Source organism: Stegodyphus dumicola, chromosome 7 (assembly GCF_044657685.1).
Source record: "Stegodyphus dumicola isolate Sdum_Otavi_A_Nest chromosome 7, ASM4465768v1".
NCBI classification, from domain to species: domain Eukaryota; kingdom Metazoa; phylum Arthropoda; class Arachnida; order Araneae; family Eresidae; genus Stegodyphus; species Stegodyphus dumicola.
In genome coordinates this window covers 21,863,800-21,890,106 of record NC_140774.1, presented here as the reverse complement: position 1 = coordinate 21,890,106, position 26,307 = coordinate 21,863,800, and the positions used below count along the sequence as shown (strand labels likewise).

Below are 26,307 nucleotides of genomic sequence, written 5' to 3'. Positions count from 1 at the left end.
AGCAGCTAAGTGAAGTAGAAGGTATGGAAGAAGATGGAGGAGCCGAAAAAGAGGAAACTCCACCCCCAATAGTTTTCCAGCAAAGCGAAGTGGATTGGCCTAAAATTCATGAAATCCTTATCAATACCTGCAGTGAAGAATTCGAAGCCGATATGAAAATGAAACTACTATATGTTAATTTAAAGTCAGTAGACGATTACAGAAAAGCAACTCTGGTTTTGCAGAAAAGAAATATACCATTTCATACTTTCCAGTTACTCAGCGAAAAACCTATTAAGGTTGTTCTTAAGGGCCTCCCATCGACGATGAAGGAAGAAATAATCCAGGCAGATCTGGAGAGAAGGAAATTCCCGATAAGTAAAGTCAAGCAGTTTTCCAGACGAAGAGGAGACGCTATCGAGAAACTTCCGATTTTCCTGTTGGAGCTGAAGAAAACGAAGGAAGGACGTGCAGTTCATGGACTCAACAATATGTTAAGTGTTAATGTCAAGATCGAGAAGTTTGCCCCGAAAAAACGCGTAATTCAATGCTATAGATGTCAAGAATATAGACATTCGCAACATCTTTGCTCAAATCCTGAGCGATGCTGCAAGTGTGGACAGCACCATAGAAGTAAAGAATGTTCTCTAAAGCCAGAAGAAAAACCTAAGTGCATCTTCTGCTCACTACCGCATGTAAGTTCATACAGGGGTTGCCTCGTGTACAAGAAGCGATATGAAGCAAAGAAGCAGCAGGCGAAGCCAGCAGCTAAGATCCCTACGCCGGCAGATTTTCCGAAATTCATCGAAACACAGGAAGACAGCAGTAAAACCTAGGTGAAACCTCTCTACAGTGATAGAGTAAAGAAAAAATTGGAAAATCCACCCACAGAGTACAAGGATGTCATAAACTGGATCCAAGATCCTAAAATCAAAAAATTTCTGAACAGTATGGTTGAGCACGTTGAGAAGATCCGCGCTGCAAAAACCACGGCTGAGAAGTTTACTGCCGGGTTCAAAGCAGCCATGACACTGATGAGATTTGCTGAAAGTGAAGAGTAATCACCAGCTTAGAAGCATTTGAGGGAATTTCACTATGTTTACGATTTCTTTTCACTTTTTCAACACACAGGTTCCCCCGTTTACAGCAACAGAGCTCGGGGTCAGTACTTGGGTGGGTGACCACCCACGTGACTGGCCTCGACGTATCATCTTTCTTCAACTAGTGAAGATACATCACAGCTTGTACGGCGGCCAGATGCTTGAAACCTCCTTCTCCAAAGTCTACTTGACCAACTCACGTGCATTAGCACATGTTCCTGCTTCAGCTTTGTCGGTGCGGTGTAAATCACCTTAATTTTTAATTCTTCCCAACACCTTAGGGCATATCTCCAACAGAGACGGTTAAAGTAGCAGAGGCTACTAAATGCCGCCCAACCATTCACTCTTTCGATTTCGATTTTTAGTTCGTTGTAGTTAGTTAGTTTGTTGTTGTTTTAACAGTTTGTTTAGAAAACTGCTCTTGTTGACTGTAGCGAATTCGCGGATTAGCTTTCTTTAGCTGTTTTGAATTAAGTTTTATTGAACGTTTGAGTAGTTATAAGATAACTACTGTGAGATATTGTAAACCTGCACGAATATTTTATGAATATTTGTGATAATAATAAATTTTTGTACATTTTTTAATCGGACTTGTGCATTCATTTCATAACGAACCATTCATAACGCACGCAACAATATCTTGAATTATTTCAGATGTGTGTTTGGGATTTTGTAGAGCTAGTATTGCTGATTGACTATCTGAGAAAATATTGATTTTTTGTAAATTGTTATCGATTGAGTATTCTATTGCCATTCGAACTGAGTATAATTCAGCTTGGAAGATACTATTTTCCTTGGCGAATCGATTTTGGAGAGTTATTTTTTGGTTTTGACCTATTTGTATTATACATGCACAGCCAACTCCTAAGTCCATTTTCGATCCATCTGTATATATTATCGGTGGAGATATGTGACTCGTTGGAGGTTTTATTGTGCTATATATTTTAGGATTAGAGGCAGGATGTCTTCTGTAGGGGTTGACTGAAATTTCAAAATTGTTTGGATTAAATATTTCATCATGTAGGGGTTGACTGAAATTTCAAAATTGTTTGGATTAAATATTTCATCATGTAGGGGTTGACTGAAATTTCAAAATTGTTTGGATTAAATATTTCATCATGTAATATGCAGGATTTTTTTAATTTGAGAACTGTGGCTTTTGCATGTTCAGTTTGTGCTAAAGTATGAAGAGGTGCTATTCCTGAAAGTACACATAGGGCAGCATTTGATGTTTTTTTATAACATTTTGTGATCCGAAGAAGGAACTGACGTTGTATGGCTTGCAGTTGTTTTTGTTTTCGAACAGTCATAGGCTGCGCCCAAATTTCTGCACCATATAAGACTATTTTTGTTATTACTGTATTGAATAATATTTTTTGTTTGCTATTTTTTGTGTTTTAGTTCTGATATATTTGAGGTGTTCAATCCAGTTGAGGTTTTTGTGAATGATTATGCCTAGAAATTTAAGTTTTGGAGCTTTTTTTATTCTGTTATTTTCTATTGAAAATTTTGGTAGTCGAGTGATTTTTTGAGATTTTTTATGGAAAATTATAGCTTTTGATTTTTCTTCACTTTTGTCAGTTTCATTTTGTTGCATTCAGTTTTAAAAAGATGAAGAGTTTCATTTGCATAAACACTAACAGTGACTTCTTCTGGAATACATTAGATTATTGGCTTGTAGAGACATTAGGTTAATTGGAAGCAGGAGAGATGAAAAATGAGCAACGCCTTCGCCGGGAATCGAACCGCGGACCTCTGGAATACGCGCCCAGGGTGCAGACCACCAAACCACGAAAACATGCGAAGAAGGCAGGAGAAATACCTTATATACTCTCCCCCTTTTAAAGGGCGACTTGGGTTTCTTAGGGAACCCAATCGCCAAATCCTGGGTGGGGAGAATCATCATCCACCACCCTTTTAGTTCGGGAGCCATGGTAGAGACATTAGGTATTTTTTTGAAAGCAAGAGAAGTTAAAAATGAACACCGCCTTCGGGAATTGAACCACGGAGCTCTGGAATACGTGCCCAGCGTGCAGAACACCACACTATGGAGGCATGCCAAGAAGACAGAAGAAATATCTTGAAAATCCATTTCTTCTGGGCTTGCAATTATCCATAAAACTTGTATTTCGTTCAGTTATTACATTAATTTCACATTTTTAAAAATTGTAGTAACCTACTTATATCTCAAAATTAAGAGTTCCTTTTTGTTTCATTCTATCATTTACCCATGCTTGGGAATTCTGTAACAGATAAGGAGATATTATGCAATTTTAAAATAATTACTTATTTTCTACAGATTTCTTCGCAGTTTAAAGAAAAACGAGAGAAAACTAATATCTATGAAAGATATACTGTTCAGAAGCTTATTGATGATTTACCACAGGTAAAGTTATATTTTATAAAACCTTATTTTAGAGCAGTGTTTTACAAATTTTTATTTCACAGTGCTCATGAATTTTTAAAAATTTCGAGGAAGTTTGTGAAAGTTCCTTAGAAGGAAAAAACTGCATATCTGAAAAACCCTTTGTGAAAGATGGGAGAATTTTTTTCACTGTATGTATCTCGCTTGGATAAAGGAACGTCTAAATATTGTACTATGTCAAACACTGATCTATGGTAATAAAGGCCCAAATGATGATACAATCTTGGAAACTATGATACAATCTCGGAAAATTTCTTGTATGCTAATAAAAGTTTTAAATTCTTTTATTTTTCGACAGGTTAATTGGCTTTACTACTTCCAGTCTATACTCAAGGCAGAAATCGACGAAAATGAACCATTTGTTATTTACAGTCTGGATTTCCTCAAGAAGGTTGTCGATTTGATCACCAAAACAAACAAAAGGTAACAGAAAAAAAAAAAAAAAAGGGCCATTTTTCGTCTTGGGAGAATATGTGCCAAGCAGTTTTTTTGCATAAAGATACGTGCTCCATTGATTTTCTAATGGCAACCTAAATTAAGTGGTTTGTTCTTATCTCTCGCAATAATTTTGCTTTCTTTTTTTCAAAATAAGTGTTGTCAATGAAAAGTTTTAAAAAGCTTCATTCTATTGAGCTGAAGGTGAAAGTAAGTTTTGTCCCTTGGAAGTATGAACTTGGTATATATATATATATATTTCTACAGAAAATTGGCGCGAGTTGTTATATAACGGAAAAGCTTCTAAAAAAATTACAGTGCTTTTCAGTTACACTAATAATAAAGCACTTTGTATTAAAAAAGACAACAGAGTTAACGAAATGACAGGAACAACAGGTCAGGTGGTTTTCTTAGGTAGATAGCTGCCACAGTCCAATAAACCAACATAACCTAGCATTATGTCTATTTTTTACGACATACATATTTCACTGCTAGCTTGAAAAATTGTTCTAAAGGACTGGGATCCCATGTCTCCACAAAATTTTGATTCTGCACAAGACAAACTAAGCACAAAAAACTGCATTCTCTCAATTTCTGGTTTCGTTTTCAAATAAGAGTTTTAAAGTCTTACAATAAATCAAACGAAATTAAATATTCTCTCTTACCATCAGATACTTTTCTTATAATGCAGTTATAGCTCTTACTGAGAGAAAAACTTTAATAGACATCTCCTTAAACACAGCGAACTTATTTAACCCACCTCCGAATTCTCCTAATAATCTGCTTCCAATACATTCAAACTAGTTCAGAGTCAGACTTTCCAGCTCTGATTCCGCTATACTGAATTAATTAATTAAAATTTCTCAGCGTAGTCTCAACTTTAAGGTAGCCTTGATTATGCTCTTGCTAAGGAATCGCGGTTTTAAGGAATTTGTGAACGCAAGTTAAATTGCAACAGTTGAAAATCTAAAGTAAAGTGACATACAGCTTATGTTGACAAGCGTTTTTAGAAAAACTTAGCAACTCGAAGCTTATTTATAGTTTAATTAATAACTTGTATGGTGGATGAAGCCGATTAAATAGTAAAGCGAAAGTAATACGATAACCAAGTCAATTAAAATAAAACCTTACAAAATGTACTAAGTTTTAAAACTTAACCATGGTTCATATGAAGTGCTAAACAAAATTGCGAAGTTGTCGAAGAACAAAATATACGCCAAGATTACTGGACTTTTGCAGGACTAGATGCGATGGTTTAATACAAAACCATCTTCTTCAGCTACCTTCTCCAATAATCGTTTTTCGGTGTGTTATTTTAACCTAAATGATACGCCGTAATAGCAGGTTTATACTCTGCTCTAGTACATTTAATTTGGGTAAGGTATTGAAGACGTAAGTTTCATCTGGGCATCTTTGAAACCCGTGCGTTGGCGAATTATTCATTCAATCATGTTAATGAAGTTTTGGAAGGGATTGATTTAAGTTTAAATGCAAATTGACAACTATTATGTGAGACTTTAAACAAACTATCTAAGTTAAATCTAAGTTTTGTAATTTGTAGTGAAGAGTAGGACTAAGGTAATAAATAATATAAGAATGACCTTTCAGATTTCTTGTGAAAAGAACTTACCAGTTTGATTTAAAACTGATTGACCTGGTAAAATTAATGTTATTCAAACTCTACGCTAAACTAAGTTTCCGTTTTGTCTAATTTTAATTTTTTTTCCCAGTTTCACATTATTCTATATTTGCATATATGAGAATGCACTGCTGATGTGATGGAATTTTATTATTTGTCTACTCTTTGCAAAAGGAGAATGAAAAGCGGAATATTAAGCCTTTCAAGAATACATTATTTATAATAGTGCCTTGTTATTTCATTGATTCGTGCGCCATAATAAAAAGTGAAAGCTGAGTGTCAGCTTAATGATGACACATTTTGTTTAACAAACTCCTCAAGTCTGAAAGATGTTTTCGACCTCTCTTGAAAGTTCGTATGGAAATAAGAATGCATTCGCTATCAATTGCTGGGACCGTTTAATAAATTTTTTAAAAAATATCCTCACCTTTTTACTAACAATTATATATTACATTATCCTTACAATTTTTCTCTTAGAATTTTCTACCTATTCTTATACATTAATACACAAACTTCCCATAATTTCTGGGTAAATGATTCCTTCTGGCTGTATGATGGCTGCATAAAAATACATTATCTCTGTTCCTAATTTACATTTATCACAAATCTGAAAGGACTGAATATTAGTTAACGTGCACTCATAATTCAATGAGCATTCCTACTTAAATGTGGTTGGCGAAATCATTCAAATAATACTCAAGTGATAACAAGGAAATATAGAAGATAGTAAAATAGTAAATTTGAAATAAATGGTTTCTGCAATCTAATGTGTCTTTTACCTTTAATTTCAGAGTTTTAGCAAATTACATGTTGTGGAGAATTGTCCATCAATCATATTCGTTATTTTTTATTAATTGGCCACTTTTCGACTACACTGATTTGCTGAGCTCTAGAGTGGTGGAGCCAAAAATCGCTGAAACTGAGTCTTATTGGAGAAAATGCATTTCTTTTCTTAGAAATAACTTGGGGACGGCTGTCAATTCCTATTATTTGCGACACTACATCAAAGAAGAAAGCGAAAAAAGTGTAATTGTAGTGAAATTTGTAAATGATTTGTAAACCCATTTGTAAATGAATGCATGAATACAATTTCAGAATTCTGTGTGAAAAAGTAGGTAGCTTAATTTATTAAATGCTCAGGCGTTATTTTTTGCTAATGTATTTATTATTTGTTAATTTCATTATTCATGAAACGGAGATCGAATCAATTGCACTTGTAATCCAAGTACAACAGAAAAACAAGCTGCCATTAAATTATTCTAATTCAAAAGAGCACTTATTTCTGCATAATTTCTTACAATTTTATTAAGAACTAGCTGTAATATTTCTAGTAACTCTGATATTGATGACCACTTAAAAGAAGGAAGATCCAGAAAGTTAGACTATAGCACTTAATTGTGAAGAATTACGTATTAATTATCAGTCGGGTCACTGTGGATGTGTAGGATTTCTTAAAATGACACGGAATTTTATAATGAACTCTTCGTCGCTATTCACAATGCCCTAACTGTTCTCTGAGGTCGATTTCTTAAAAGGTTAGAGGAGCATCGGAATTTAAAACATTTCACACGCTTGGATGATATCCAATCAACCTATTTCACAAATGCTAATTCAATTCAAATTCTTTCGTCTTTATAACCGTGATCGATGACATGTGATCAGACAATAACTAAACAGAAGTTAAGACACAATAACACGCCGAATAAATACTAATTCAGAAGTCAAACAACAAAAATCAGCGTTATACCTACAAAATTATCACAGGACTAGTTTCGATGGTTTTACCGAACCATCATCTTCAGCTACAAAACCGCAAATGAACAAGATAGGAAATAATGATTAGATAAGATAAGAAAGCCTGAACAAGAATAAGATGAAGGTTCGGTAAACCTGAAGATGATGGTTCGGTAAAACCATCGAAACTAGTCCTGTGATAATTTTGTAGGTATAACGCTGATTTTTGTTGTTTGACTTCTGAATTAGTAAACAGAAGTTTTCAATACATGTTGAATCGATGTTCTCCTCATATGCAGATTTATCACGAGCTCTTAAACTTATTTTTGGGTACAGGCCAATTCATTGTATAATCTTAATGAAGTTTTTATTCCGTAACATAAGTAATTTATCTCATGGGACTAAGTATTTGGCTATTCGGAAAGTAACTTCGTTTTTTCCATGAAAATAAAAGAAGATTTTCTTATAGGAAATAAATATTTTATTCAGTTATATATTCTCCATTCTGGTCCAATACCTTTTGACATCTTTCTGGCAATAGCATGATTTCACGCTCATAAAATATTTTTCTTTGCTGGCCAAAAAATGATCCAAGGGATTTTTGACCTCCTAATTTGAAGTAAAGGTTTTTAACGTCTAAAACACTTTTTGGAGATCGGAAGAAATAATAATCAGAAGGTATCATATCTGGAAAATATGGTGCGTGTGACAGTATGTCCCATCTAAGCTATAAAAGCTTTTGGAGAGTTACAAGTTTGGTAATTCACCAAAAGCTTTTATATATATAGGTTTAGCATTATCTTGGTCAAACACTACACCTATTGAGATTAAGCATCGGCGTTTCAAATGATCATTAACGGTCGAATTAGATACATTTAATCTCTCGCGCTCCCACGAGTTGTTATTCGGGGGTTTTCATCAAATAATGTTTTTATTATGTCTTCATCAGCTTTAACTGGCCTTCCAGAACGATGTGAATCTTCAAGATCAAAATTGCCTGATCGAAATTTTGCAAACCAATTTTGGCACTCACATTCTGTCAAGACATTCTTCTCTTTATACACATCGGTTAATTTTTTTCTTACTTAAAAAACATTTTTACCTTTTCGATAGTAAAATAGTAAAATATACCGAAAATGCTGTTTTTTACTTTCCATACTTAAAAGGGCACCAACCAAAAACTACTGCGTAGAACCAATCGATTGTTTTCATAATCAAGCCTTGCTTATATCAGCTTCAGCGAGACTTTAAATAACACTAGATGAGTAGTTTTTTGGATGTCCCTAAGAGATATAACCGACTTAGGTTTTGGAAAGACAGTAGTTCCTTTCGTTGAGAAAGGATCTGCACTCTCATTTTTCTGAACTTCACAAAGAGACGGCACTCGTTACAATGTCATTGGGCTGTTGAAAGTGTTCAAAAGATGTTGGCACTTCTAAATACGTTTTGCGTCTCAAGTTCTGTTGCTGGCAAGTACTCGAAAGACACTTAGAATTGTAAAGCAGGGCAGTTTTAGGAAAGGATTTACAACAGCAAAGTTCTCGCAACGTCATATGAATTGCACCATCGAACTAGTGGTTTTAACACCGACTGCTTTATAAAAGGAAAATGTTTGCTGTGTATAACTCTTATGATTTTTACCTTCTTACTTTAACTGGTACCAATGACTACGTAAAAATCATTGTTATCAGATGATACTAACTCATTGTGCATTTTTCGGAATTTTAGCCTAAATCCTTTAGCCATCTCATCAACGAATGAACAAAAACACAGCACTTTAGGCATGCACGTTGTTGCATGTGCATGATAAGAGGAAATTCAGCATACATATAACACAGGATTCGGACCTTCAGTTTTCCTCTTGGCAATTAGACTTCATTAATTACCATGTTGTTCGGAGCTTCGCTCAGGCGAAATGAATTTCATTAAATGCTGAAAATTTATTAACATTTTTACGAAGATACGAATAAGGATGATAACTTGAATGTTGATTAGGAATATTTAGTATGAAAACGATTCTACTGAAAGTGTAGCGAAAGCATAGCTACAGTTCAAGGGGGAGGGAATGTATCTCCAGTATAAACCCATATGAATTCTTTGTTTTAGTACTGTTTTCCAGCATAAGTATGCTTATTTTTACTTATAAGTATGCTTATTTACATATTGTTTATATATTACAATTATTTATCCCTAAAACTCTGTATATTAAGAAACATAGAATAACTTATGTTGCTGCTTAATAGCCTTTAAATTTTGCTGTAAATTTTCTAATCATTAATTCGTTTTGCTGTCAGAACACTCGTTAAACATTTTACTGTTTAATATCCACAGGGTGTCTCAAAAGACCGTTGCCAAATTTAACATGCTGGTCTGTCATACTATAGCAAACAAGATTTGCATAGGAATTTGCGTCCGAAAATGCGAACAGCGACCTCTACAGGCAATATTCACAGGCGTGGGAATTGATTTATTTGATTATGGCAAAGAAATCGAAAGCTATCTGCCTAAGGAAAGGGATGCCTTCGTGAAGGTCTTTCTAAAGAAGTCTGGCTCGTATAGACTGCAGGCGTACAGGGCGAAAACGAAAGACTATCAAAAGAGGTGTTACTATGACTTTTATTAAAGAACATAGTTAAATCACAGAAGATGTTCAAAATTCGCTCCATTTGTCACAATGGATGCTTCACAACGTGGACGCATGGATTTCCTGGACCGCTCAAAATAGGCAGGTGTGTTATGGACACGTGCCGCCGCTCACGATCCTGGTAACGAGATCCATGTCCAATATTACGGTCATCTCGTACACCATGGATTTCATGTATCCCACAGGTAAAAATTCAGGGAAGTCAGATCAGAGGATCGAGGCGGCCATGTGACTGGTCCGCCTCTGCCAATCTAGTGATCAGGATAAGCCCTATCGAGGTGTTCCTGCACAGCGCTAGTAAAATGTTCGAGCGCTCCATTAAGCTGGAATAAGATGTTTCGACGTGTAGCTGCTGGAATGTCAACCATCGGATCCGGCAATACTCTTTCTAAAAGAGTCCGATAGGTTTTCCCATCGAGATGTTGAGGTAGTAGGTAAGGGCCAATTAACTTGTCATCGTTAGCCCGAACTTTTATGGTGCAACATTGTTGACTCTCCTGGGAACGTATACATCTTGGGTTTTCATGCACTTGCACGTGCACATTGTGCAGGCTCAGGAAATCTTACCGTGTAAAAGAGGCTTCATCGGATAACAAAATCCACGATCAAAAATCTGGCTGTGCAACCCGTTTGTGCAAATACCAACGTGCGAATGCCACGCATTGAAAATGATCGTCATCGCACAATGCCTGCATTATTTGGACGTGGTGGGGGTGAATCATCTCCTCGTGCAGTACGTGCATAGCGGTGGAACAAAACGCGTTCGGTTACTCGAAGAGGTACTTGCGACTTCGTCTCATATTCACGTAGCACTATGCTTTCTCTAGGACAGGTGTGCGTGTAATACGTTCTCAACCGATGTGGCTGCTTACTTGGAAAGTTGGCCCACCAGCGGCCGAACGATGAAAGCCGCTAGGCACTGGTAGCTCAGTCCGGGGTTCGTGTCCGGGCAGCGGGCTGGCAGCATTGGCGTTTTCGTTGTTTTCCCCATGTGTAACGTCGATACGAGCCAGTTTTCCTAAAAAAGACCTCTACAAGGCATCCCTCTCTTTCCGTGTAGAGCCTAACCACGTAATAAATTTAATAAAAAAATACTTGGTCTGCGATGTAACTGTCCAAACAAAGCCCCCCCCGGGGGTTGACTCAGGCGAACGCCTGGGAAGTACTGGCTAGGATCTGTACCTAGGCAGTCTCAACCACGGGGGTATACAAATTATCTTCACAGGACTAGAACCCGAGTATTGTACTCAGGTTGGTTCAGGCTTGGCAAGGACCGTACTGGTACTGTCGTGTCCGTTCCTTCGGCTGTGGTGAAGCTACATGGTACATTTGTCGACTGAGTTCCCGGGGGTTTGACCCCATTCAGTTTTCGTGGCGGGGACTGACAAAGCGGATAGAGCACCTTAATACAATGTGGTTTTGCCGATGGAGTGGTGCCCGGAGGCAAGGTGACAGCGTTTTAAAATTTGCAACGAAGCGTTCTGGCAATGCTTAGTAAAAGCCGGACGGGGACAGCGGGGGTTGCGCCCGCGAGAACGAAGTCCCACGGGTGTTGGATATTTCAAACTCTTAATGGGTCCCGTATAATGAGGACCTCGGTGGGAGGTCCAAACAAAGCACGACTTGGCTGATGACTGTTTGTGAAGCACTCAGTGTAAATCCGTACAACAGTCCGTCCATTCCCATCCGCGGTACCATACACTTAAATGCATATTAGCCAATTCTGATTTAGTAAACCGATTCGTCTTTCTCCTCCACAGACTTCGCCTGAGCTTTCGGGGAAATTTCTATTATTTAATATTTGTTAGGGCATAGGAGACATTTTTAACACATTTCTGAGATTCATTAATGGTGCAAATAATGGATTTATGTACGTTTTAATGTAATTGACAACACTGAATCTCAAAATTTCTTTCCTTAAATTTCAGATTCAAAGCTTGACTGAATACATTCGTAAATGGCTCATAAATATGATTTCGAAAATAAGCTGGATGGACGGAGGAACTAAGAGAAAAGCTTTAGAAAAAGTATTTATAAATAATATCAGCTTTTCCTTGATTATTTAAATCATAACCATATATGTTATAGATTGCCTTCATTTTTAACCCAGTTTAACTCAGAAAACTTTTCATTTTTATAATATTGTTACGAATTTTGTACATAGATAGATGATCTCAGTACAATTATATGTGAAAATGTTGTATTTTTCCGTGTAATGTAACGCAAGAAAAATCTAGAGACAAGTCTCCAAAAGTTGAGAAATCTCCAATCCTCCCAATTTGTCAACCATTTGGCGACATTTTGGTTCAGTCCCTGTATCAACGCAACAGGTACTGTAATTGAATAAATTTAATTATCACTATATTAGCTACAACCGTAATTCGACCCTCATGTTGCTTTCCAGTGATTTCGAGAAGCAGCTAGTACTAGAAATATCTCGGCGGCCGGGTGAAAACTATATAAGGCCTGAGAGAGCACTGCTCTCAGTTGTAATTATTTCTTGCGAGTTGTTACTTCACCTAAAGAGAAAACTAACCGGAGATATCTCCGGTTAGCTTTCTCTTTAGGTGAACTTTGCATTGCGTTGTGTTTAACATTCTTGGTAGTTTGAAGTGTAATTACTGATTGTACTCTGTGATACTGTGAAAACTTGTACGAGTATTTATGCGGAAAATTCCAGATTCTTGAAGTGTTTCTTTTGATAAAATTAATTTTGTTAACCTATCATCGGACTTGTGTGCATTTAATCTGTTAAGAACCCGTACTCATGCAACAATATCCTTCAATCTGTCTTATTAATTAAAAGAATTAAAATTTAGGAAAAAAAATTACAGAAGTATAAATGCATGCATTTTCCCTTTCGAGTTCTTAATCAATCACTGTTACTTCGACATATACATAGATATATATATATAGAGAGAGAGAGTTTCTAGGATCACATTAGAATTATTTTTACTTCCTTGAGAGATTCTAAAAATCCGTTTGCTCCAATATTTAAGAGCTTTTATTTTCCATTATTAATTAAATTAGTACAAAGTGTTATCTTTTTAATGTTTTCTTTTTCCTTTATAAGGAGTTTTGTCCTTCCTTTCTGTGTGCTTTCTTGGTGTAACAGTAGCACACTCGGCGCGTATTCGAGAGGTCCAGGTTCGAGTCCTGGCGAGGGCATTGCACATTTTTCACATCTCCTGTCTTAAAAATCGGAAAGACTCTACATTGGCGCCCGAACTAAAAAAGGTGGTGGATGATGATTCTTCACCATTAGGATTTGGCGATTGGGTTCTCTAATCCCCAGTCAACCTTTAAAAAGGGGGAGTACCTAAGGTGTTTTCATCGTCCCTTCTGTATGCCTTCGTGGTGTAACGGTAGCACACTTGGCACGTATTCGAAAGGTCCAGATTCGAGTCCCGGTGAGGGTATTGCACATTTTTCACATCTCCTGTTTCAAAAAAACCTAATGACTGTACACCCTCATAAATTATGTTTCTGCGAAATGAAACTGGTTTTCCTGTACCGCGGTTTTTTGCAGGATTTAAGGACAAAGTATTGCTCAAAATCTATTGTTAGATGTATGAGAATAAAGAACAAAAGTTACCGATTAGAACGTTCTTTATGGAAAGCCCGCACAGAAATATATTTGAGAAGATTTATTAAAAAGGTGTCCGTGAAGTAAATTGAAATAGTACAAAAACCTATTTAATTCATTTAATTCTTAAACTTTGGTCCTGCGAACACCAGTATTAATGCGATATTAAGTTCTGTCTCTTTCTCAAACATCTATTGCGTCTGATAACTTACTGAACTTGGCTTAGCAGTCGAAATTTTAAAGTGAGATATATAGCCCTATGATCATCAAAAGATTATGAAAAACAAATATTAATTGCGTTCTTCTTGTAGGCTGATGCTATAAAATGTCATTTTGTATACGAGGCAGAACTTCGGAATGATACGTTTGTCTCTGATATATACGAAAATGTAAGTACTTCAATATTTATTATTGAACTTTTAGTGTTTTAGCTATAACACTGAGGGTTTTTTTAAATAAAAATTATTTATTATTTAAGTATTGCTGCATTTAAACATTGTTGTACATTATCATTTTTACAGCTACAACTTAATGGTAGAAGTTACTTCCACAACGCACTGAATGTTAGCAAGTGGTCGATAGACAGATCCTTGTCTCGTCTTCGGAGACCTAATATAAAACCGTATGTAATATTTTCATTTAAAAAAAAAAAAAAGAAACTGAAAGGTTTCAGATTTTAAATTACGTCCAAAGAGGCGTTTTTTAACATTTTGTGTGTTACTTTTATTTATTAAGTATTATGTTCTTCGTACTTAAACCATAAAATTCAGTTTGAGAGCAATATCGCAAAATAATTTTAAATTGAGCATATCTTTAGAATTTCCGATACACAGTCTCACGCGCTGGAGATAAAAAGTCTTTTCTCCACAAACTTGTCATTGCTGGCTTTGAAATCCTTGAGTTTGTTAATCAAACATTCGTTAAAGTTTTATAAAATATAAAATCGATAATAAAACAAATTCCAAATTTCAAATTTGGACTTCCAGATGCTCATATTCCCAGTAGGATTACGTCATTCAAAACTGAATGGCTTTAGGTACCGTTGTTTTATCACAATGCGAGAACCATACATACATTTATGCAGATTCTTCATTTTTTAATTTCTTCTAATACAGAGCGATGATATTTGGTGGCAACAGTTTGAAAAGTTAAACGGATATTCAGAGTGATTCGACGCAAAATCGCAAAACGAAAATAATAGTCCCTCAGAGGCAAAACCCCTTTGGACTTATAATTATGAAATTCATGATGTTGTGATGTTGTTGAGTTGGAGTTTTTCGATCCGATTGAGACGAGGCGAACATGGAAAATTTAATGGACAATTCCTTCTTATTGCCGCTATATTTTAGAAGAAATATGATTCTACCATTGAACTACTAAGGCTGTTCGAACATTTTTTTAACGACTTTCACTGTATTTACAGAAATATTTTGCCTACAATTTTTGTGTTTTAAATGTCCCATTTTATAACCCATATTCTTCGCTATCTTTCTACGTCGTAATTTTTAAGATAGTAAAACTTTTTTTTAGTAGCGGTAGAGGTAATTTATTCCATTCCTCTCGAACAGCTTTCCAAAGTCCATGGAATGTTGTAAGTCAGCATCTGGACAATCCGCTTTTTAAAAGTCCAAAAGCGCAAAAATTCGTGGATAACATATCAGGAGATTTAGTAGGAATATGAGTGAAGGGTATGGCTTGATACACGTTTCTTGTTCCAATTTTTCCAGAAAATTAACAGTGGATTTTTACGTCCGGCTGCTTGCTTTGTCATGATGCAGTTCTGCTGATAGGTGGCACTGTGGGTAAAGAGAAGTTATTTTATATTTGCCAATTGGGTATAAAATATGTTCCTGATAATATGTGGAGTTGTCCTTAACAGTTTTCTGCACTCTCTTAAGTTTTTATTTGTCGCTATTACAAAAACTAACAACAGTCATAAATCCCTTTGAAAAACTTTCTTTAGATTCTTTGAACCATGTGCTAAGACTTTTTTTCTTCTCTTTGATGATAATAAATGGATCTGGTTTTATTGCGGTCATTTAAATATACCAAGGTTCATCTATTAAGAAAACAGATTATTTCATTTTTGTCCGAATAATTGTCATAGAGAATTCTGCAGTGCGTTCTGATTCGGTGCTATGTCGTTTAGAAAGACGATGAACTTTACATTTTCCGCCTTTTTAAGATTCAAATCAGCATAAAGCACTTTGTTTACAGTTGACACTGAGCATTTTAATTATTATGCAACTCTCCTTTGACTTCCAAAATATTTATTTAATATTAAAGTTCTTAACTTTGAAACATCCGAAACATTCCGTTTTTGGGGTTGGGTATGTATTTTGAACAATTTTCTCCATGAAGCTAAACTTTGACGATTGTTTCCTTTCTATTGACACAATATTAGCCGCCACGTGGGCAGCCTTTGTCTGAATATACTATATATTTTAAAATACCGGAAAAATGCCTTAAAGGAACACAAACATGAAATTTAAAAACTGCGCAGAATTTTACTCTGAAGAACATCTTTATATATATATATATATATATATATATATCCCTTGATACAAATATCAATTATCCTAATGAATAAATTAACTAACTTACCGTTGCCTTCTCTCGAAAAACGTCCAGTATCCAAGAGGAACATTAAATTTAAAAACTGAACAGAATTATCGCCCTCATTTTTTCGAGTGGCAACAGTGGTGATATCAGCAATAATGGCAACAGTGTATCACAACAACTGCGTGCTGTTGTTGCTGATATTTTTTTTTATTTCCAATGGCTAGGCAAAAAAATTAAAAAGAACTAAAATCTTACAAACAAAGAATTACAAACAATTGAATTAAGAACAAAAAGACCGAAGCCATTGCCTGAGGAGCGCTCTTGCCTCTCAGTATCTCGACTCTTCTGTAAGACTACGAAGAGCCCCACATCGAAGCAGATGGTCCCTGTCCATTTCTTCTCCAGGATTACAAATAGGATCGCTTGAAATGCCGAAATGCCTATGCGGTGCAGGTGGGCGGCAAGTCAATCATGTGCTGTAGACAGACGGAAAGCCGAAACTGCATTGCGTCTTGAACTATCGGGGAATAGGAGTAGGACTTAACCATTCTCCAACTTTTTAACGCAATAATAGGCTGAACATCTCGTAAGATACTAGACGTAAATAAACTTTTTAAAAACATTTTAATCCTCCAGTAAGAAATGGCTGTATTAGGATGTTGTAGTAAGCTGGCACCTCGTTTTGCAAATAAGTCCACTTGCTCATTGCCCCAAAGGCCGCAATGACCAGGCCCCCACTGGAGAACTATTTGTTTCCCCTTTAAAGTGAGAGTTTTCAGGAATTCTTGAAATTGCAAAACTTCAGGTGTTAATGAATGTTCAACAAAGCTAATTGACTGAATGGCTGTGTGAGAATCAGAAAAAAATGATTGCCTTTGCAAACTTTTAATGAATAGCTAATAATTGCTGTGGGGCTATACAGATGGCTACTACTTCGCCATCAAAGGAGGTTCCAATGCAGGGGCGTAGAAAGAAAAGAGATTCGAAAACACACCAGCTCCAACCAAAAAAATGAAAGTCAAACTGAGAACCATCAGTAAAAATGTGTGTGTAAATAGGTGGATATCTAGTTGAAATAATCTTAAAAGCGAGACATTTAAAAACGCTTGAAGCAACATCTCTCTTTCTATGGATGGTTTCCACGAGGTCTAACCTTACTTCGACATTAATCACCTCCAAAGGGCTTTCGGTTGTCAAGAGAGGTTGTATATTACCTGGAATCTCAAGATCTTTCTTCCTGTCCAGGGCTTTTTGAATTAATCTATATTGAGTTTTCAATTTTCTAGGCTTCACTACGTAGTCCCGCCACTAGGGATTCTCCATTCGCAGTAGCTTTTCATAGAGAACCAAGGCCCTTATTTTCATATTATCCTGGAAGGGTTTATTTCCTGTCAACAATAGCATCGCATTGAATAGATTTGGGCTTCACAGCTCCAGTAATCAAGCAAAGAACTTGGTTTGCATCAAGTTTTGTTGCTGATTTCATTCGAATTTTGAAAACGTCACTCCGAAGGATACTGGCTGTTGACTAGATGCACCTATGTACCAAATTTCTTAATCCTGGCCCACCAGCGGCCGAGCGGTCGCTGAACACTGGTAGTTCGGTCCGAGGTTCGAATCCCGCGAACGGGCTGGCTGCATGGGTGTTTTCGTGGTTTTCCCCATGTGTAACGTGTATACGAGCCAGTTTCCCTTAGAAAGTCCTCCACGAAGGCATCCCTCCCTTTAGGCAGATAGCCCTCGTGTGCTTTGCCATAATTAAATAATCCAATCCAATCCAATCCAATCTTAACCCTGAGTCTATTAGCTTACGCGCAGCACGAACGAAAGACACACACACAGACAGATAGACTCTTCCTTTTATATACAGGGTGGTTATAATTAAAGTGACTCTATTCACACCCGTCTAGAACCTGTTCTATTCATTGAATTTTGATGAAATTTGGTATATATGTTATATAAACCATGGGGAAACGATTTCTGCAATTTAAAAATAGTTCAAATTTTGACCACCAGGAGGAATTGTGATGCCTAAAGAAGGACAAAAACTCTGTCAGAATCATTAAAATTTATTCAACTACAGAATGTTCTCGATGTGTGCTCCACTGACATCAATTACGTGCTGAAAGCGCATTATAGCGTATTCAATGGTAACGCGAAGTAACTCTCGAGGGATGCTCTGTCGAGGACTTTTCAATGGAAACTTTCTCGTATCCATATGGGTAAAACCACGAAAATACCCATGCAGTCGTTCGCTGGGACTCGAACCCAGAACCGAACTACCAGTTTTCGGTGGCTTTTTATCAGTCGGCCGCTAGATTGACAGAACAACATAAGGAAAGATTTCGTGCATTGGCAATGAAAACAAGTTGATCTCAAGACAAAAGTTGATTAAATATGATCAAACTATGAATTTGTTTATGTAATATATATTTGTTTATTGATAAGTTTGATTTATTAGATATGGTTAAAGAATTACTATATGCAATTTTTAATTCATTCCTCAATGCATTCAACAGCGCTAAAAAGAATCATTAGCCAGATAATTCAGCATGTTTGACAATGCGGCATCGTTTAAATCCTGTACGTCTCAGATTGTACTTCTAAATTTTTTTTTTTTTTAAAAAGGGAAAAATTTTCCCATGCACAATATTATGTTTTTCTTCTGTTACACAGTAGTGTTTACTCGAAAAATTTTGTTTTTAGTCATTGAAATAAAAGTGAAATTTATAATATGATCTTGACGTTAAAAGCACGAAATTTTACTTTGCCTCGATGCATATTTATTTTCAGGTTGATGAAATATGAAAGCCCATTTAGTGTGAAACTCTTTTATGACCATGTGAAAAATAGTATTGGTAAATTACTTTTGTTTGCTTCTTCGGTAATTCACTCTTTTGAGTTTTCTGAGCTCAGTAATAATATTGAATTGATATAGTTTAGTGAAGTGATTAGTTTTTATATCAAAAGTAAAAGAAATGATCGAGTAATAATAAGTCACAATTTCCATTAAAATTTAAAATCAATATTGCTGAAGAGAACAAAATTAATTTACAAATTAAATAAAACATACAAAGATATTTTTTTTTCCCCATATTAAAAATAGTCATTTAAACTTATGGAAACAACATACAAAATTACTTTATTTAAAATACAATTACTCATCTAACTTGCTGGTGATAGACACTGGTTCAAAATGCATATACCTGATACCTAAACATTTTATTTAACCTTAGTTAATTCAGAAGTCAAACAACAAAAATCAGCGTTATATTTTCAAAATTTAACTAATTAAATTTTGAAAATATAACGCTGATTTTTGTTGTTTGACTTCTGAATTAATATTTGTTCGGCGTGTTATTGTATCTTAATTAACCTTAGTTAGTATTTCAAGATATACCTTCTGAAAAGCACGCCCATATTTTTTTATCTAATAAACTTCTTTCTTTGTTTTCCCGTACATGATACAAAATATAATATAAATCTTGAATATTTGCCACTAGAAAAGTATCCCACCTATAATTTTATTAAAACTTGTAACTGTTGTCCTATAAACACAAACGTCGGTTAGCCCTAAAAGTATTTATTAACAAAGCACAGGGGCAATTAAAATAAAATATACACTAACCGACATTGAAAATGCAACACCAAGGAGTGGCCCGAAAATTATTCAAATTTCAAGGTAGACGCATATCACCGAATCGTGCCAATGATGTGAAATGCGCAGCTCTACAGCGCACGTTGAAGAAAATATAAGGAAAGAATTAGAAAGAAGAAAAGAAAGAATAGAATTAATTTAGAATGTGATCGAACTGAGAAGGGCAGGTTGGGCCATACGAAAAATCTCAGCTGACAAACACCTGGACGCATTCACAGTGCATCGGCTGCGGCGACGATGGCTGGAACAAGGAAATATGTCAAGTTTAAGAAGTGTCGGTGCAGCCAGAGTGACCTCAGCACGCATTGATCAACGCATCTGCCGAAAAGCGGTGGCGCAGTCGCAAAGACACTTCTACCTCCATTTTCCAGCAAATTCAAGACACCCTGGATGTTCCCATATCGGTCAGAACTATTTGCTGTGGACAAGAACACTGGAATTAACCCCCACCCATCATAGACGTGAACGTCTGCAATGGTGCCGGGCTCGAGCTATGTGGCCGACGGAATGGCACATGGTTGTGTTCTCAGATGAGTCACCCTTCTCCAATGATAGTCGTTGCGTACGAGTGTGATGTCGATATGGAGACAGACTCAATCTAGCAGCAATTGTGGAACGCGCCACCACGCGACAACGCGGCCACCACGCGACAATGCGTACGATTCCAGGTCGCCTCTAGTTCGTATTCAGGGTACCTTGACGGTCCAACCTGGACGATGGATGATGTGCTGCGGTCGGTGACACTTCCTTACCCAAAGACTACAGACAATTTCTACTAAGATCTGCTTTCATTGGATGAGACATCTGCTTTTCGGTCATATTTGAAATGGCGAGTTATCGCCTTGTTGGCGTGGTAATTAATGCCTAACAAACCTCGTGCGCTTTCAGTACAGCTAGGAGAAACAGCGTTTATTTCATTCGATAATTTTTTATTTTATGAATGGAGGAATTGCGTGGAATATATTTTAATACCTTACTGTTAAATGTACGATAAAATGTTTTGCAAGAAAATTGTTTACATGGAAATGGTATATGTACTTTTTCGTCATTTCTGTTAGAAAGAGTCTGTTGTGTAAATTTCCACAGCTCATTAATTTATACAAATACAGGAATATTAAAAAAAATAAACCAAATGAAAAATTCATTAACATTTAAGGGCGTCGGATACCTATTCTTTTTATCTAAATTATATTTTATTCCATTATGTGCTATTTCTATTGAAACGCTTTTCGGGATCTTGGATCGTAATCTTGCTACTGGTACCTACTACAAAGAGTACCAACCAGTAAATAAAAATAAGAAAAATTAGCATTAACAAAAATAGAGAAGAAAAGACCAATAATGACAAAGTTCTTCAAAAGTGAGGATAAAAATAAATCCCCGCAGGGCAGACTCTGTAGAAGTTACGAGCGGGGATAGAACCGGCGATCTAGAAGGTTGAGAATTTCTTCCGTGCTCGTTACCTCCGCGCTGTACTTTTAGGTTGATTTTTTTTTTTTTTTTTGGCATACTTTTCGGTACACCACGCTCATATACAAATAGTAAAGGCGATGAAGCAAAAGTCGCCAAGCACAAGATTCTGTAACCCAACGTTTCCTGTTTTAACCAATCGGAGCAAACAGTAGAAGATACGGTCAGTAGGCTTTGTGAATATGCCGACCGACACACTGCTCGCATCAGCCAACATGCTCTGAAAGGTGTACGTATGCTTTCCTAGTAACCGTTCTTTCCTGATCTCTCACCAATCAAACATATTTCGAATGTGATTGGACGCCATTTGCGGACCCTGCCATTGTCGCGATCAGAAGACGAAGTGTGGCAAATGGTTGACAGGGGATGGCGAGCCATTCTGCAGGACACCATCCGTAGTCTCACTGACTCTGTACCTAGATGTGTTGCTTCGTGTATCGCCGTCAAAGTGGTCCTAGCATAACTCAACACGTAGTTCCACATCCGCAGACACATAAATCTACCCATACAAGTTACATAAGACTCTGTTAAAGACACTAATAAAATAAATAAATAAAAGTGCAGTCAAATGTTTGCAGCATATATTTAATGTTTTTACTTCCGTATATGCATAATATTTAATGTTTTATACTTATCAGCCTGCATTTTAGTTCTATTAGTTTGTAACTGTATTTTTGTATTTGTATTTTTACTTGAATTTTATTATGAATATGCACGATCACCATAGCAGATAGCAACATCAAATGTCAACACAGTAAAGCAAATGCAATTTGCCCTTATCTGGCTATGTAAATGCTCTTGTTAACATCCTAACAAACTCCCTAGGCGGTCTCTTGACGCCCCAGGGAGTTGTTTCTGGTTAGTGGAAGGCGTAGGACATATGCCTGTTTACCTCTGTTAAACATCAGTCGTCCCCGTCCTCCGTCACCAAATAACCAATCTACTGAGCCACATTCTGGCATCAATGTGTCTAGAACTCTGCAATACAGAGTAAACCCACACAAATTATTATGAAAAAAAAAAAAAAAAGGCCTCCAGTGATTATTTTTGAATATCTAGCTGAAAGCGGTCACAACAGATAATGAAAGTACTTCAAGTCACGCCCAGTCTCCATATACGAAGGTACGAAGCAATGGTGCCGGTACAATGGATTGCAATATCCAGGTACGAAGCTCTTAAGCAGACTAGCAAATCAACAAATCAATATGAATAAATCACAAATGCTATAAAAATCAAAGTGCTGAACAATAAACAAAGTGTGTAAAGGAACTAAGTACATGGACTGAATCTGTAAGCGATGAATGGCTAGCTATGATGAACATGCAGTTAAGTACTCCACTAGCCAAAATAAATTCGAGCTTATGAATGGACAACCGGTGACACCGCCAGCGGTGGCAGAGCTTGCGATGTCGATTGCACCAGATATTAGCAGCATCTCGACACCAGAATGGTACCGTAGGCCCCAGGAATGTGTTGCTACTCTAGATAGCTGTGTAAAGGGCCTATACCTACTTACTCGTAAATAATAGGTGACCTTTGCACTTATACCTAACCTAATCTACTGAGCCCAGGCTGTTCTCGCATATCATTCCGAAATAAAGATCCCTTATTTTTCATTGCTGTCGCTCTCTGTTTGCCGAGTTTCAGCACTTTCTGTCCACTCCTTCTTGGTGATGCATTTTCAGTGTCGGTTAGTGTACATCAGACCAAAGCATATACTGAAACAAAACACCTTACATTTAGAATTAACTTTCAAATTAATGTTAATGAGTTAGGGAGACATAAATAACCGAGAACCTATCCTCATGGCAGCTGTAGATGACTGACTGTAAATTGTTCTCTTCGCCACTAGATGGCTTTCGATAAAATAGTTCGGTAAAATAGTTCAATAAAATAGGGTTATCCTCAATAATTTCAGTTTGTGCATTAACACAACTTAAAAATAATTTACGAAATTACATTTATTTGACTGCTTGCGTCAATTATGAATATGTAAGATATAATAAAATACGATGACTACGCTAAGAAATAATTGGCAACCTCAAATTTGACTATTCTAAATTTGATATTCTACCCAAATTCATCTTTTCTCCCAAATTCGAGATCTTTCCAAATTACCTAACGCTCCTTGCAAAGAGAACTAAAACCTAAAATTAACGTATCACGCCTTAGCTGTACATATGCACCTGTCTAGTATAAATACTGATTCACGAGCAATTACGTCATTCTTCTTTTTCTTAACTTCTCCTGCCCTGCTAAACTCTGAGCCGCTATGCTTAGTTCTTTATTACTAAGATGACGTAGTATGGTGTTAAACCATGTACTTAAAAATTATTGTAGCTAATTCTGATCTAGAACTAATTAAATAAAAATTATTGCAGCTAATTATGATCCATGCGTTTTTGGTTTATGCACCCATCTTTCTAATTACGCAATAAAGCCTCATCGCAGGAATGAACTTCTAGAGAAAATACCCATCTTCATGAAGAAAGATTTTACTCTTTCCTGTTACTTATGTATATCAAAACGAAAACTCAGAATTTATAAAGAAATTGTTTTGAATTTTCATATTTTTACTGTTCCTATCTGCAAACCTGACGTTCTTTCCAGGAAGTCATGTGTTTCAAAAAGAAGTTTTTATACAAAGAATAAGGATTTGAAAAGGAAGTCAGTTCCAATTTAAGGGAAAGGAAATAAAATTTGGTATATAAAATGCTACTTTTATTCCTTCTGTAATGCAAAAATCCTTGAAATATCCCTTAGAATCAATCGAAAACACGAAGAACTAGAAACCAGACATAAAAGGCGTGTTTAATTTTCTGTAGCTTTTTATATTCAGTGTTGAGAAAATACATTTCTGGGTGCAAAAATCGAATGTCCTAAATCGAGGATCGCGCTATCACATTTACGTTACTTTCTCCTTAGCGATGAAACAACTCACGAATATAGAAGTATATGTCATTTAAAACCATTCATTTTCTCCCATATTCTAAAACTTATTTTAGAATTACTCATGTTCCCCCCTTTTTCAAAATTCTTCCTGCTACCGCGAAATCGGAGAGTGCATCCTCTCCCACAACATTTTTTTTTTTTTTTATTGATCGTTGTTAAATAAATGTAGAACAAAAAATACTTAAAGAAGGTGAAAGAATCCAACAATCTAATGAAAAGTTTTACGAATCATAAAAATAGGAGAGCGCTTTTTATCTATTTCTAATCTAGAAAAATTACAGGAAAACATTTGATAACCTCAACCAAAAAGGCACCCTCTTTTGACAGTAGCATAAAATGCATGGCGGGAAAAGTTAAACTGAAAGATAAGTAGTTCGTAGCGTAAGGTCAACATCATGACAGAGTTGGATTGAACTCATCTTCGCTGCACACAAATATGCAAACTTTGCGCCTTGTGACGTCGTGGATGCTTCAGTGAAAACGGAATCAACACTGGTATTGGTGATGCATCACTTTTTAATAACACAACATATCACAGATACAACATTAATACATTTAGAAAACTTTAGTAGATATCCGAGCTGGTGACACGATCAGAGACGGTAACGAAGATGGTACTCGTCATCACTCGACAAACAAAGTCTCCTCACCTCAGCTCGCTGGCGGAGCTTCCCAGCACTCTCTCTCTGACAGGCGTCTCAACAGCAGTCTCATCTCTTTACGCATGCGTAATTCTCAGTTAAGTCGTTGCCATTCACAGTTCTTTAAATAAGGTGTTAAAAGGAATTACAGTACTCGTAGTGTGAGGAGTTTGCTAACGACGTTCTCTCTAGTCAAGAGCATCATAGGTCTTTCTAGTAGAGTTCAGGAGCGTTCTTTACAGACTAACTCCTTCCGCCTCCAGATTTTGTTCTCCTCGGACACAGAGGAAACAAAACTTTTTTTAAGTTACTACAGGATAAAATACAAGTTCAGGCAGGCGTTCACTACAAACAAACACCTTCCGCCTCCAGTTTTTGTTTCTCCGGACACAGGAGAAGTAAACCTTCACAGTTTATGGTTTCAATAGAGATTGTTCAACATTTTACCAGTTAATTTTAAACCACACTGTTACAAAGGCTCTCCACTCTCATAACCAGGCCATCATAAAAAAAACACATATAAAAATACACATACAATATATAAAAAACCAAAACAAAAATGTTTGTCTTTAAGAATAAAGCTAACAATTTACTATATAGTATTAATTTAAAAAAATACAATATACATAATCAAATAAGAAGACAACTTAAAAGAAATGATAACTAGTCTATTTAACTGGCATGTACAGAGTTTCTACTTAAGCAGTCTACATTTAAGTTGTCACTTCCCTTTTTATGATGTATGGTAAAATTATAAGATTGCAAGGCTAAGGCCCAGCGTAACAATCGACCATTTCTACCTGCATTATTTTTTAGCCATACTAGGGGATTATGGTCCGTTTGAATTGAAAATTTAGTCTGCCCATCTATATACCCTTTCAATTTTTTTATTCCATACAGAATCGCAGCACACTCTTTTTCAGTGGTGGAATACTTCCGCTCACTATCAGTAAATTTTTTACTGAGATACAATATGGGATGTTCTTTTCCTTTATCATCCTTCTGGGCTAAAACAACACCATATCCTTGATCTGACGCATCTGTCTGTAATATAAATGGTTTAGAAAAATCGGGTGCATGTAGCACAGGCCTACTAGATAGCTTTTCTTTTAAGGATTTGAATGATTCATTACATTCATCATTCCAAACAATTTTACCCTTTTAACAAATCTGTCAAAGGTGCGGCTATAGCAGAAAACATGGGTATATATTGTCTGTAGTATCCAGCTAACCCTAAGAAAGCTCTAATCTCAGTTTTAGTTGTGGGAACAGGAAAATTTTGAACCGCTTCGATTTTTAGTTCTGCTGGAGAACGTTTTCCTCGACCTACTATGTGACCGAGATATTGGACTTCTTCTTGTGCAAACTTGCACTTAGAGGGTTTGATAGTTAAATTGGCTTTTCTTATTCTTTCTAAAATTTCATGTAAATGTTGTAAATGTTCCTCCCACGTTTCAGAAAAAATAGCAATATCATCTAAAT

The 26,307-nt window shown here is 36.2% G+C and overlaps 2 protein-coding genes across 3 annotated transcripts in view; one reads left to right on the top strand and one right to left on the bottom strand.

Moving 5' to 3' along the window:
* Nucleotides 1-26,307, bottom strand: part of LOC146996120 (uncharacterized) — a 408,015-nt gene that overhangs the window by 104,224 nt on the left and 277,484 nt on the right. The gene's annotated exons all lie outside the window — the stretch shown is intronic.
* LOC118197750 (neprilysin-2-like) overlaps nt 13,854-26,307 on the top strand; it is a 52,516-nt gene continuing 40,062 nt past the window's right edge. The window contains exons 1-2 of the mRNA XM_085819754.1: nt 13,854-13,931; nt 14,064-14,164. The gene's annotated coding sequence lies outside the window, so the exon portion shown is untranslated. The remainder of the gene's footprint in view (nt 13,932-14,063; nt 14,165-26,307) is intronic.